A 16,141-nucleotide genomic window follows, 5' to 3' on the forward strand; every position below is an offset into this window, starting at 1 on the left:
GAATTAAATAAGATTGTCTTACTGTCTCGAGACAAGAGTAACATGTACACATTTATGCTTATATATTCTTGTATGTAGAATAATTTGATATTAGCGCCACTTTATAGTAGGCTTTGTCGATGTCGACGCATCATTTTCTCGCAGTCGCTCGTCGACTCGGCGCTTCTGCGTCCTTTATTCGGATAAAACGGCCAATATTTATGTGTTGCAATCGCAAATCGGGAAAGTGTTTCTGTTATTTACAATGAATAAGTGCAATACTCTACAAGAAATATTAAAAATATGGAAATGTAAGTAAGTATGTACAATATACTTACTTGAGAAATAAGATTCGAGATAAGACATTTCCATACCTTTTAATATTTCTTGTAGAGTATTGCACTTATTCATTGTAAATAACAGAAACACTTTCCCGGTTTTCGATTGCAACACATAAATATTGGCCGTTTTGTGCAGATTCTACAAATTCTCTTAGAAGAATAGAATAAGATGTCTTTTGGATCTCACAATATTCTTAAATCAAGAATATTGTGAACTTGCTACAAATTTGTATCTAAATCCTTCTGAGAAAATTAATGAGATAGCACCAAGATTATTTGAATCTAGATTTTCGAATTTTCTATTCGAGATTAAAATATGCTTCTTTTCAATAATAAATATGATTGTCGCTATAGCGATGTTATTTTATGATAGATTAAAGAGTAATAGCATTAAGTCCAGAAATTTTTCTGTGGGTGCAGCATCATTGGTTCCATCCGCTGGAAATCCTGATAATGAAAAAGAGCGCTGTTACTTATTATACATACTTTTTCTTCCATGTATTAGGTGTGTGCAAGTGTTTTCATTTTCTTGCACATTTTCGTTTTAGATGTATAAAATACGATCATCAAAAATTTCCTTGTTTTTACGATTTTCTCTCGAAAATTATTAAATATCGAATCCCTTTGCGAAAAAAGGGAGTTTTTTTCGCGTCTCGAAAGTACACCCTCAGAAAGGATTTCTGATAACAAGACGAAAAATATTCTTGACTAATTTAATCGTATTACAAGTAAAAAAATATGAAAATAAAACAATTTTTTATTTAAATCAGTAATATCTATTCTTCTCTCTCGAATTAAATAAGATAGTCTTACTGTATTGAGACAAGAGTAACATGTACACATTTATGCTTATATATCTTGTATGTAGAATAATTTGATATTAGCGCCACTTTATAGTAGGCTTTGTCCATGTCAACGCATCATTTTCTCGCAGTCGCTCGTCGACTCGGCGCTTCTGCGTCCTTTATTCGGATAAAACGGCCAATATTTATGCGTTGTAATCGAAAATCGGGAAAGTGTTTCTGTTATTTACAATGAATAAGTGCAATACTCTACAAGAAATATTAAAAGATATGGAAATGTCTTATCTCGAATCTTATTTCTCAAGTAAGTATATTGTACATACTTACTTACATTTCCATACCTTTTAATATTTCTTGTAGAGTATTGCACTTATTCATTGTAAATAACAGAAACACTTTCCCGGTTTTCGATTGCAACACATAAATATTGGCCGTTTTGTGCAGATTCTACAAATTCTCTTAGAAGAATAGAATAAGATGTCTTTTAGATCTCACAATATTCTGAAATCAAGAATATTTTGAACTTGCTAGAAATTTGAATCCAAATCCTTCTGAGAAAATTAATGAGATAGCACCAAGATTATTTGAATCTAGATTTTCGAATTTTCTATTCGAGATTAAAATATGCTTCTTTTCAATAATAAATATGATTGTTGCTATAGCGATCTTATTTTATGATAGATTAAAGAGTAATAGCATTAAGTCCAGAAATCTTGTCTGTGGGTGCAGCATCATTGGTTCCATCCGCTGGAAATCCTGATGATGAAAAAGAGCGCTGTTACTTATTATACATACTTTTTCTTCCATGTATTAGGTGTGTGCAAGTGTTTTCATTTTGTTGCACATTTTCGTTTTAGATGTATAAAATACGATCATCAAAAATTTCCTTGTTTTTACGATTTTCTCTCGAAAATTATTAAATATCGAATCCCTTTGCGAAAAAAGGGATTTTTTTTCGCGTCTCGAAAGTACACCCTCAGAAAGGATTTCTGATAACAAGACGAAAAATATTCTTGACTAATTTAATCGTATTACAAGTATAAAAAATATGAAAATAAAACAATTTTTTATTTAAATCAGTAATTTCTATTCTTCTCTCTCGAATTAAATAAGATTGTCTTACTGTCTTGAGACAAGAGTAACATGTACACATTTATGCTTATATATTCTTGTATGTAGAATAAGTTGATATTAGCGCCACTTTATAGTAGGCTTTGTCGATGTCGACGCATCATTTTCTCACAGTCGCTCGTCGACTCGGCGCTTCTGCGTCCTTTATTCGGATAAAACGGTCAATATTTATGCGTTGCAATCGAAAATCGGGAAAGTGTTTCTGTTATTTACAATGAATAAGTGCAATACTCTACAAGAAATATTAAAAGATATGGAAATGTAAGTATGTACAATATACTTACTTGAGAAATAAGATTCGAGATAAGACATTTCCATACCTTTTAATATTTCTTGTAGAGTATTGCACTTATTCGTTGTAAATAACAGAAACACTCTTTCGGTTTTCGATTGCAACACATAAATATTGGCCGTTTTGTGCAGATTCTACAAATTCTCTTAGAAGAATAGAATAAGATGTCTTTTAGATCTCACAATATTCTTAAATCAAGAATATTTTGAACTTGCTAGAAATTTGTATCTAAATCCTTCTGAGAAAATTAATGAGATAGCACGAAGATTATTTGAATCTAGATTTTCGAATTTTCTGTTCAAGATTAAAATATGCTTCTTTTCAATAATAAATATGATTGTCGCTATAGCGATGTTATTTTATGATAGATTAAAGAGTAATAGCATTAAGTCCAGAAATCTTGTCTGTGGGTGCAGCATCATTGGTTCCATCCGCTGGAAATCCTGATGATGAAAAAGAGCGCTGTTACTTATTATACATACTTTTTCTTCCATGTATTAGGTGTGTGCAAGTGTTTCATTTTCTTGCACATTTTCGTTTCAGATGTATAAAATACGATCATCAAAAATTTCCTTGTTTTTACGATTTTCTCTCGAAAATTATTAAATATCGAATCCCTTTGCGAAAAAAGGGATTTTTTTTCGCGTCTCGAAAGTACACCCTCAGAAAGGATTTCTGATAACAAGACGAAAAATATTCTTGACTAATTTAATCGTATTACAAGTATAAAAAATATGAAAATAAAACAATTTTTTATTAAAATCAGTAATTTCTATTCTTCTCTCTCGAATTAAATAAGATTGTCTTACTGTCTTGAGACAAGAGTAACATGTACACATTTATGCTTATATATTCTTGTATGTAGAATAAGTTGATATTAGCGCCACTTTATAGTAGGCTTTGTCGATGTCGACGCATCATTTTCTCACAGTCGCTCGTCGACTCGGCGCTTCTGCGTCCTTTATTCGGATAAAACGGTCAATATTTATGCGTTGCAATCGAAAATCGGGAAAGTGTTTCTGTTATTTACAATGAATAAGTGCAATACTCTACAAGAAATATTAAAAGATATGGAAATGTAAGTATGTACAATATACTTACTTGAGAAATAAGATTCGAGATAAGACATTTCCATACCTTTTAATATTTCTTGTAGAGTATTGCACTTATTCGTTGTAAATAACAGAAACACTCTTTCGGTTTTCGATTGCAACACATAAATATTGGCCGTTTTGTGCAGATTCTACAAATTCTCTTAGAAGAATAGAATAAGATGTCTTTTAGATCTCTCAATATTCTTAAATCAAGAATATTGTGAACTTGCTAGAAATTTGTATCTAAATCCTTCTGAGAAAATTAATGAGATAGCACGAAGATTATTTGAATCTAGATTTTCGAATTTTCTATTCGAGATTAAAATATGCTTCTTTTCAATAATAAATATGATTAATCTATCATAAAATAAGATCGCTATAGCGACAATAATATTTATTATAAGAGTAATAGCATTAAGTCCAGAAATCTTTTCTGTGGGTGTGCATGTGTGTACGAGCGAGAGTACTTAATCGAAAAAATCACTCGTACCGGAAGCAAACTCTATTTTTTCCTCTCAGCGGTATGTTTCGTCTTACACCCACAGAAAAGATTTCTGGACTTAATGCTATTACTCTTTAATCTATCATAAAATAAGATCGCTATAGCGACAATCATATTTATTATTGAAAAGAAGCATATTTTAATCTCGAATAGAAAATTCGAAAATCTAGATTAAAATAATCTTGGTGCTATCTCATTAATTTTCTCAGAAGGATTTAGATAAAAATTTCTAGCAAGTTCACAATATTCTTGATTTAAGAATATTGTGAGATCTAAAAGACATCTTATTCTGTTCTTGTAAGAGAATTTGTAGAATCTGCACAAAACGGCCGATATTTATGTGTTGCAATCGAAAATCGGGAAAGTGTTTCTGTTATTTACAATGAATAAGTGCAACACTCTACAAGAAATATTAAAAGATATGGAAATGTAAGTATGTACAATATACTTACTTGAGAAATAAGATTCGAGATAAGACATTTCCATACCTTTTAATATTTCTTGTAGAGTATTGCACTTATTCATTGTAAATAACAGAAACACTTTCCCGGTTTTCGATTGCAACACAAATATTGGCCGTTTTGTGCAGATTCTACAAATTCTCTTAGAAGAATAGAATAAGATGTCTTTTAGATCTCACAATATTCTTAAATCAAGAATATTTTGAACTTGCTAGAAATTTGTACCTAAATCCTTCTGAGGAAATTAATGAGATAGCACGAAAATTATTTGAATTTAGATTTTCGAATTTTCTATTCGAGATTAAAATATGCTTCTTTTCAATAATAAATATGATTGTCGCTATAGCGATCTTATTTTATGATAGATTAAAGAGTAATAGCATTAAGTCCAGAAATCTTGTCTGTGGGTGTGTAACGATCAGGGACGGTAATTGGGGGAGAAACGCAGGACAAGCGAGGATCGTGTTCGGCCGAGACGGAAGATCGTTTCCGTTTCCTGTCTCCGTTTCAATTGAACGTATCAGTCGTCGGCGAGAACGACAAATTAATCCGCCGCGACTTCGTCGTGTACAGTCAAAGAGACTCGCACGCGGGGGTGTCCCAGAATCCGCGTGAGCCAGCTGCGAGATTGACGCCGTTGCTATTGAAACACTTTCCGCAGTCTGAGAAAATTTAATTTTCGACTGCACCGTTAAAGCTACACGCCAGTCGAGGAAGCCGGAAGCTTGGCGCCGCGCCAGTTTCACGATTAATTCGTCGAAAAATCGTGGGCGATTTCTGGAAACGCGCGACATCTGTTTCGCGTGGAGTAATGGCTCGAAATTTGGCCCGCGCGGGTTCGTTAACGCTCGCGAATCCGTCACACTATGCACTCGTGCACAGTTGCGTGATTGCATGCGCAACACGACCGTGCCACGGCAAGACACGGTGTGCACGCGCGGCCAGCTTCCGCTTTTGGTTCACGCGAGTGCGCCCGCTCGCTCTTTAAGGCGGTCCCGGCTTAAAGCTCAAGCGGAAACTGCGGAACGCAGAACTGCGAAGCAAGCGGAGCTGCTGCTATCCTGTATCCTGCGATTATACGGAGACAAGGAATAAAGGAAAGCTCGGAGATTCTGCGAGGGTCCGCGCGAGATGTCCGAGATATCTCGCGATTTGCAGAACACCGCGAGCGGAGCGTAAACGAGAAGGGACGAGATCCGTGTTGCGTAACTTAAACAGGATCCTCCTAAGGGAACGGACGATTACTTTTTCTGAGCGCGTCGTTTAATCTCAACGGGCCGGACGTGCGGGAGGGGTAAATAGAAATAAAACGTCGCGCTTTATCTACAGGATCTATAGAGTCGCAAATGCATTCGCGAATGCGAATGCATCGCACCGAACCGGTGTTGCAGAACCAGGAGGGGCAGGGTTAGTGGAAGAGAAACGATAGCGATCACGCGGCCACGGTGCATCGCGCGGAAAATGGATTAGGCGTGTTTTTGTGCAGTTACTTATGGGATCACGTAGCCGGAGCCAGGCCGAGGTGGCTTCGGAAATTCGTGCCGGAAGTCTTATATCACGGTGATCAATTCCCTCGGGGGGAAGAGGAGAAGAGGGAAGGGGGTAAGGGGCGAGCCGAGATAAGTTCGTTAAGTGCCGGGTCGCAAACGTGCAATCGACCGTGATTTGTTAAGAATATCTAAAGCTTTGTCTCGGATTAGCTTTCGCCGAGTCACGAAGTGATTTAGTCTCCCGGAACGTTAACATAACGAGCATGAAACGAGGGTCTCGTGAGGGGGCTTGTCCGTTCTCCCTGTTATTATTTGCCCTGAACAATGTCATTCTTACGTAGTACTGCGTTATTAGTAAAATGTAGATCTCAGCGAATATTTATTTTCATTTTCTTTTCTCGTGCCGTAGAAATGATCGTAGTGAGACATCAACCGTCAACTAACCTTAATGCAATAAGGAATCTTTCTTTTAATTATATCTTATCAAACAGCATATTCTGAAATTATTGGGTCATTAAGTATGAAACTTTACAAATGTAAAAGCGCCATCTTTAACATTTGTTATCTCAAATTTGGCGCCAGACGTTAGTATCAGGTTAGGTTAGTGTGATAGATGTATGTTCGCTCTTCAAATGTCATATTTGTTTCTTCAAATATCTTCATTAGTTTTATTGGTCGATTCTTTTTTATAGAACTATGGAAAAGTCCAAAATACGTGTGATTTATGAATATGAGTTCCGCCGTGGAACCACAGTGTCGGAGACAGCTCGTAATATCAACGCTGTATTTGGTAAAGGTTCAACTACTAAAGCAACGGTGGGCAATTGGTTCAAAAACTTCAAAGATGGAGATTTCAGCCTCGCTAATGAGCCACGTGGAAGACCAAAGACGAAGGTGGATAATGATCACTTGAGAGCCGTAGTAGAGTCCGATCCATCTCAAAGTACACGTGAATTGGCATCGATATTCAATGTTTCCATACCCACCATATTGGTTCATTTAGCTGCAATTGGTAAGATAAAGAAGTTGGACAAATGGGTCCCGCACGAATCGACCCATGCGCAGTAGGCGCAACGTCTAGAGGCTTCCCTTTCTTTGCTTTCCCGTCACAAAAATGAATCTTTTTTTAATCGAATTGTGACCCGCGATGAAAAGTGGATACTCTACGACAATCGTAAACGCTCACGTCAGTGGTTGAACGCTGATGAACCACCGAGACATCACGCGAAACCCAACATTACACAGAAGAAGCTTATGGTGACTGTTTGGTGGTCCAGGTCAGGTGTTATCTACTACAACTTTATGAAACCTCGTACATCGATAACGGCTGAAGTATATTGCAAGCAACTGGACGAAATGATGCAACAACTTGCTATTAAACAACCGAAATTGGTCAATCGGTCAATGCCAATCCTGTTGCATGATAATGCTCGACCGCACACTGCACGACTTGACCGTGGCAAAGCTACAGGAGTTGGAATTGGAAACTCTCCGTCATCCACCATATTCACCAGATCTATCACCCACCGACTATCACTTCTTCCGGAATTTGGACAATTGTTGGTGGGAAAATTGTTCAATTCTCAACAGGCAGTCGAAACAGCCTTCCGCGACTTCATCGATTCCCGTACTCCTGGCTTTTATAGTAGAGGCATAGACCAACTACCACTAAAATGGCAGAAGTGTGTGGATAACATGGGCGCATACTTCGATTGAAAATAAATCATGTCCATGTGCCAAAAAATGCAAAAGTTTATGTTCTGTTTGTAAAGTTTCATACTTGATGACCCAATATGAATATGAGTTCCGCCGTGGAACCACAGTGTCGGAGACAGCTCGTAATATGAACGCTGTATTTGGTGAAGGTTCAACTACTAAAGCAACGGTGGGCAATTGGTTCAAAAACTTCAAAGATGGAGATTTCAGCCTCGCTAATGAGCCACGTGGAAGACCAAAGACGAAGGTGGATAATGATCACTTGAGAGCCGTAGTAGAGTCCGATCCATCTCAAAGTACACGTGAATTGGCATCGATATTCAATGTTTCCATACCCACCATATTGGTTCATTTAGCTGCAATTGGTAAGTTAAAGAAGTTGGACAAATGGGTCCCGCACGGATCGACCGATGCGCAGCAGGCGCAACGTCTAGAGGCTTCCCTTTCTTTGCTTTCCCGTCACAAAAATGAATCTTTTTTTAATCGAATTGTGACCTGCGATAAAAAGTGGATACTCTACGACAATCGTAAACGCTCACATCAGTGGTTGAACGCTGATGAACCACCGAGACATCACGCGAAACCCAACATTACACAGAAGAAGCTTATGGTGACTGTTTGGTGGTCCAGGTCAGGTGTTATCTACTACAACTTTATGAAACCTCGTACATCGATAACGGCTGACGTATATTGCAAGCAACTGGACGAAATGATGCAACAACTTGCTATTAAACAACCGAAATTGGTCAATCGGTCAATGCCAATCCTGTTGCATGATAATGCTCGACCGCACACTGCACGACTTGACCGTGGCAAAGCTACAGGAGGTGGAATTGGAAACTCTCCGTCATCCACCATATTCACCAGATCTATCACCCACCGACTATCACTTCTTCCGGAATTTGGACAACTTGTTGGTGGGAAAATTGTTCAATTCTCAACAGGCAGTCGAAACAGCCTTCCGCGACCTCATCGATTCCCGTACTCCTGGCTTTTATAGTAGAGGCATAGACCAACTACCACTAAAATGGCAGAAGTGTGTAGATAACATGGGCGCATACTTCGATTGAAAATAAATCATGTCCATGTGCCAAAAAATGCACAAGTTTATGTTCTATTTGTAAAGTTTCATACTTAATGACCCAATATGAATATGAGTTCCGCCGTGGAACCACAGTGTCGGAGACAGCTCGTAATATGAACGCTGTATTTGGTGAAGGTTCAACTACTAAAGCAACGGTGGGCAATTGGTTCAAAAACTTCAAAGATGGAGATTTCAGCCTCGCTAATGAGCCACGTGGAAGACCAAAGACGAAGGTGGATAATGATCACTTGAGAGCCGTAGTAGAGTCCGATCCATCTCAAAGTACACGTGAATTGGCATCGATATTCAATGTTTCCATACCCACCATATTGGTTCATTTAGCTGCAATTGGTAAGTTAAAGAAGTTGGACAAATGGGTCCCGCACGAATCGACCGATGCGCAGCAGGCGCAACGTCTAGAGGCTTCCCTTTCTTTGCTTTCCCGTCACAAAAATGAATCTTTTTTTAATCGAATTGTGACCTGCGATAAAAAGTGGATACTCTACGACAATCGTAAACGCTCACATCAGTGGTTGAACGCTGATGAACCACCGAGACATCACGCGAAACCCAACATTACACAGAAGAAGCTTATGGTGACTGTTTGGTGGTCCAGGTCAGGTGTTATCTACTACAACTTTATGAAACCTCGTACATCGATAACGGCTGAAGTATATTGCAAGCAACTGGACGAAATGATGCAACAACTTGCTATTAAACAACCGAAATTGGTCAATCGGTCAATGCCAATCCTGTTGCATGATAATGCTCGACCGCACACTGCACGACTGACCGTGGCAAAGCTACGGGAGTTGGAATTGGAAACTCTCCGTCATCCACCATATTCACCAGATCTATCACCCACCGACTATCACTTCTTCCGGAATTTGGACAACTTGTTGGTGGGAAAATTGTTCAATTCTCAACAGGCAGTCGAAACAGCCTTCCGCGACTTCATCGATTCCCGTACTCCTGGCTTCTATAGTAGAGGCATAGACCAACTACCACTAAAATGGCAGAAGTGTGTGATAACATGGGCGCATACTTCGATTGAAAATAAATCATTCCATGTGCCAAAAATGCAAAAGTTTATGTTCTATTTGTAAAGTTTCATACTTAATGACCCAATATGAATATGAGTTCCGCCGTGAACCACAGTGTCGGAGACAGCTCGTAATATCAACGCTGTATTTGGTGAAGGTTCAACTACTAAAGAACGGGGGCAATTGGTTCAAAAACTTCAAAGATGGAGATTTCAGCCTCGCTAATGAGCCACGTGGAAGACCAAAGACGAAGGTGGATAATGATCACTTGAGAGCCGTAGAGAGTCCGATCCATCTCAAAGTACACGTGAATTGGCATCGATATTCAATGTTTCCATACCCACCATATTGGTTCATTTAGCTGCAATTGGTAAGATAAAGAAGTTGGACAAATGGGTCCCGCACGAATCGACCGATGCGCAGCAGGCGCAACGTCTAGAGGCTTCCCTTTCTTTGCTTTCCCGTCACAAAAATGAATCTTTTTTAATCGAATTGTGACCTGCGATGAAAAGTGGATACTCTACGACAATCGTAAACGCTCACATCAGTGGTTGAACGCTGATGAACCACCGAGACATCACGCGAAACCCAACATTACACGGAAGAAGCTTATGGTGACTGTTTGGTGGTCCGGGTCAGGTGTTATCTACTACAACTTTATGAAACCGGTACATCGATAACGGCTGAAGTATATTGCAAGCAACTGGACGAAATGATGCAACAACTTGCTATTAAACAACCGAAATTGGTCAATCGGTCAATGCCAATCCTGTTGCATGATAATGCTCGACCGCACACTGCACGACTGACCGTGGCAAAGCTACGGGAGTTGGAATTGGAAACTCTCCGTCATCCACCATATTCACCAGATCTATCACCTACCGACTATCACTTCTTCCGGAATTTGGACAACTTGTTGGTGGGAAAATTGTTCAATTCTCAACAGGCAGTCGAAACAGCCTTCCGCGACTTCATCGATTCCCGTACTCCTGGCTTCTATAGTAGAGGCATAGACCAACTACCACTAAAATGGCAGAAGTGTGTAGATAACATGGGCGCATACTTCGATTGAAAATAAATCATTCCATGTGCCAAAAAATGCAAAAGTTTATGTTCTATTTGTAAAGTTTCATACTTAATGACCCAATATGAATATGAGTTCCGCCGTAGAACCACAGTGTCGGAGACAGCTCGTAATATCAACGCTGTATTTGGTGAAGGTTCAACTACTAAAGAAACGGGGCAATTGGTTTAAAAAATTCAGAGATGGAGATTTCAGCCTCGCTAATGAGCCACGTGGAAGACCAAAGACGATGGTGGATAATGATCACTTGAGAGCCGTAGCAGAGTCCGATCCATCTCAAAGTACACGTGAATTGGCATCGATATTCAATGTTTCCATACCCACCATATTGGTTCATTTAGCTGCAATTGGTAAGATAAAGAAGTTGGACAAATGGGTCCCGCACGAATCGACCGATGCGCAGCAGGCGCAACGTCTAGAGGCTTCCCTTTCTTTGCTTTCCCGTCACAAAAATGAATCTTTTTTTAATCGAATTGTGACCTGCGATGAAAAGTGGATACTCTACGACAATCGTAAACGCTCACATCAGTGGCTGAACGCTGATGAACCATCGAGACATCACGCGAAACCCAACATTACACAGAAGAAGCTTATGGTGACTGTTTGGTGGTCCGGGTCAGGTGTTATCTACTACAACTTTATGAAACCGGGTACACCGATAACGGCTGAAGTATATTGCAAGCAACTGGACGAAATGATGCAACAACTTGCTATTAAACAACCGAAATTGGTCAATCGGTCAATGCCAATCCTGTTGCATGATAATGCTCGACCGCACACTGCACGACTGACCGTGGCAAAGCTACGGGAGTTGGAATTGGAAACTCTCCGTCATCCACCATATTCACCAGATCTATCACCTACCGACTATCACTTCTTCCGGAATTTGGACAACTTGTTGGTGGGAAAATTGTTCAATTCTCAACAGGCAGTCGAAACAGCCTTCCGCGACTTCATCGATTCCCGTACTCCTGGCTTTTATAGTAGAGGCATGCATAGACCAACTACCACTAAAATGGCAGAAGTGTGTAGATAACATGGGCGCATACTTCGATTGAAAATAAATCATTCCATGTGCCAAAAATGCAAAAGTTTATGTTCTATTTGTAAAGTTTCATACTTAATGACCCAATATTATAAATTGCTACTTTTCATAAAAAGGAAAAGATTTGTTAGGCAGAGTTAATGATTTTGGTGCATATTTTCTGTGGATTGATCGTTTTCTCTTCTTGCGCGTAATATTGAACCGAAGGCGCCGCTTCCACCGTATCTGGTCGACTTGGAATTTATCTGGTGCATTATTCACTATCGAATCAATGCTCCTTCCATTCTTGCCGTGGGAACGCGCGAAATGCTCTCGCAGTCGGTTAGGAAAAAGATGGAAGCGCCGGTAATTGGTGAAACAAAGTGCTGATAAAAGTAATTTAAGAAAGTCGAACGGACCGGCGCGCCGGCCCGTAAGCCACGAGGATAAGATAATATATTGGAGGCGAATTGCAATGGACAGAATCAGCCCCTCGTAATTTGCTTCGAGGCACCTAGCCTGACCCCTTCGATGTAGACGACCTTCTGACAACCAATTACATCGAGGACGAGGCGCAAACGACGAAAAAGAAAGAGGATGCAGCGTTAGCACTAGCAAAACACGCTGCGCAGCCTGATTAATAAAGGGAAAGGAGAGGAAAGGGTAGCGCTGCATGGTGCAGCATATAGTGCATTAATAGCGCGGGGGAATGTTCAGCGGAATTTAATCCGATGGTCGGTCGAATAACGGTCTTGCGATCGCGTGATGCATTACGGCGAATCCGAAATCGACACGAGCGCGCGTGATTTTAACGTAGCAAATGTCAAACCGTGCGCCTACCCTTTTATCATTCTTCTTTCTCTTACGCGTTCGCGAAGGTGAAGCGTTTCGCGGCGAACCTAGAATGAGTCTAGAACCGGTGACCTTACGTAACTGAAACATTAAACGCGACGTATTGTTCGTTCGTTTTCTCCTTTCTTTCTTATTTTTTCAATTATGCACAACGTGAGAACACGCGAGCGAATCGATATCGACATATCGCTCGACGGACAGTCGATACGTGGATTAAATCTGTAACAGTATAATATAAATTAATAAATTTGTTCCCCCTCAACGCCGAAGTGATCCGACTCGTTGGGAGATCTTAAATTAAATATCGAGACTCCGAGAAGGCCCACACACACGCGCGGATTGTTGTTACGGGCCTGACGCTGCCCGTCGCGCAAAACTAGAAAATCGAGACTCACTCGAGATCTAACCGTAGACATAGTGCGCACGAAGTGAGAAGGGTCCCCAAAAGTAGTCGGATCGCAGTTCACGATTGACTACAGGAGACGATTATCACGAGTGACCAACCGAACTGTATTAAACTGGAGAGAGAGACGATTTTCACACACAATCGGTAACTATAAAACTCATTTTTCTTTGCCTGAAATATAAAATCAAATCTGTTCATTTTACATCTTATTGCGAAGTATCATATTCAAGGGTCATCCCAACCATGTATCCCTCCCTGAGCTACCGTTAGACAAATACCTTATCTTTTACTGATTTTATAAAAATTATTGGGTTGGCCAAAAAGTAATTGCGTTTTTTTCCAATAGATGGACATACATGTCTTGAAATGTAACTAACTTCATTCTAAATCGCAAATTCATTATGTAGGTTAACAACTCACAGTTCAAGCTTGTTTTAGAAAAAGAAAGTACACGATTTCGTTAACAATTGTTTGTTTGCCGTCGATTTCAAAATGGAAAATCAAAAAGAACATTTTCGTCATATTTCGTTTTATTACTTCCGAAAAGGGAAAAACGCTGTGCAAGCTCATAAAAAGTTACGTGATGTATATGGCGAAGATGCTTTAAAACTGCGGCAGTGTCAAAATTGGTGTACTAAATTTCGATCTGCAGATTTTAATGTGAAAGATGCACCACGCTCAGGAAGGCCAATCGAAATTGATGATGACAAAATAAAGGCACCGATCGATTCCAATCGGCGTTTAACGACACGAGAGATTGCTGAGAATCTCAACATATCGAAAGCGAGTGTTGAAAACCATTTAAAACGACTTGGATACATTAGTAAGTTCGATATTTGGGTACCACATGAGCTCAAAGAAATTCATCTCGCTAAGCGTATTGACATCTGCGATTCTCTTTCGAAACGTGAGGAAAATGATCCATTTTTGAAACGGATGATAACAGGCGACGAAAAATCGATCGTCTGCAACAACGTCAAACGAAAAAGATCGTGATGAACCTGCTCGAAGCACTTGAAAAGCAGATATTCACCAAAGAAAGATTATGCTGTCAGTTTGGTGGGACTTTAAAGGTATTGTATTTTGAGCTGCTTGCAAGGAATCAAACCATTAATTCAGACGTATACTGTCGTCAACTGGATAAATTAAACGATGCCATCAAACAAAAACGTCGAGAATTGGTGAATCGCAAAGGTGTTGCGTTTCACCATGATAACGCTAGACCACGTACAAGTTTGGTCACTCGTGAAAAATTGTTGCAGCTTGGATGGGATGTGTTACCACATCCACCATATTCGCCAGACCTGGCACCATCAGATTACCATTCGTTTCGTTCTTTGCAAAACGCCTTGAATGGTAAAACCTTGACTGCCGATGAGGATATGAAATCGTTGTTGGAATTGTTTTTTGCTGAAAAAGATAAGAACGTTTTTGAGCGCGGAATCATGAAGTTGCCTGAAAAATGGCAAAAGATAATCAAACAAAATGGACAATATATTGTTTAATAAAGTTTTTGTTTCCCATGAAAAATTCGCCTTTTATTTATATAAAAAAAAACGCAATTACTTTTTGGCCAACCCAATATATGGCGAAGATGCTTTAAAACTGCAGCAGTGTTAAAATTGGGTTACTAAATTTCGATCTGCAGATTTTAATGTGAAAGATGCACCACGCTCAGGAAGGCCAATCGAAATTGATGATGACAAAATAAAGGCACCGATCGATTCCAATCGGCGTTTAACGACACGAGAGATTGCTGAGAATCTCAACATATCGAAAGCGAGTGTTGAAAACCATTTAAAACGACTTGGATACATTAGTAAGCTCGATATTTGGGTACCACATGAGCTCAAAGAAATTCATTTAACTAAGCGTATTGACATCTGCGATTCTCTTTTGGAACGTGAGAAAAATGATCCATTTTTGAAACGGATGATAACAGGCGACGAAAAATCGATCGTCTGCAACAACGTCAAACGAAAAAGATCGTGATGAACCTGCTCGAAGCACTTGAAAAGCAGATATTCACCAAAGAAAGATTATGCTGTCAGTTTGGTGGGACTTTAAAGGTATTGTGTATTTTGAGCTGCTTGCAAGGAATCAAACCATTAATTCAGACGTATACTGTCGTCAACTGGATAAATTAAACGATGCCATCAAACAAAAACGTCGAGAATTGGTGAATCGCAAAGGTGTTGCGTTTCACCATGATAACGCTAGACCACGTACAAGTTTGGTCACTCGTGAAAAATTGTTGCAGCTTGGATGGGATGTGTTACCACATCCACCATATTCGCCAGACCTGGCACCATCAGATTACCATTCGTTTCGTTCTTTGCAAAACGCTTTGAATGGTAAAACCTTGACTGCCGATGAGGATATGAATCGTTGTTGGAATTGTTTTTTGCTGAAAAAGATAAGAACTTTTTGAGCGCGGAATCATGAAGTTGCCTGAAAAATGGCAAAAGATAATCAAACAAAATGGACAATATATTGTTTAATAAAGTTTTTGTTTCCCATGAAAAATTCGCCTTTTATTTATATAAAAAAAAACGCCAATTACTTTTTGGCCAACCCAATATATGGCGAAGATGCTTTAAAACTGCGCAGTGTCAAAATTGGGTTACTAAATTTCGATCTGCAGATTTTAATGTGAAAGATGCACCACGCTCAGGAAAGGCCAATCGAAATTGATGATGACAAAATAAAGGCACCGATCGATTCCAATCGGCGTTTAACGACACGAGAGATTGCTGAGAATCCTCAACATATCGAAAGCGAGTGTTGAAAACCATTTAAAACGACTTGGATACATTAGTAAGCTCGATATTTGGGTAAC

The sequence above is a fragment of the Ooceraea biroi genome, chromosome 13, assembly GCF_003672135.1.
Source record: "Ooceraea biroi isolate clonal line C1 chromosome 13, Obir_v5.4, whole genome shotgun sequence".
NCBI classification, from domain to species: domain Eukaryota; kingdom Metazoa; phylum Arthropoda; class Insecta; order Hymenoptera; family Formicidae; genus Ooceraea; species Ooceraea biroi.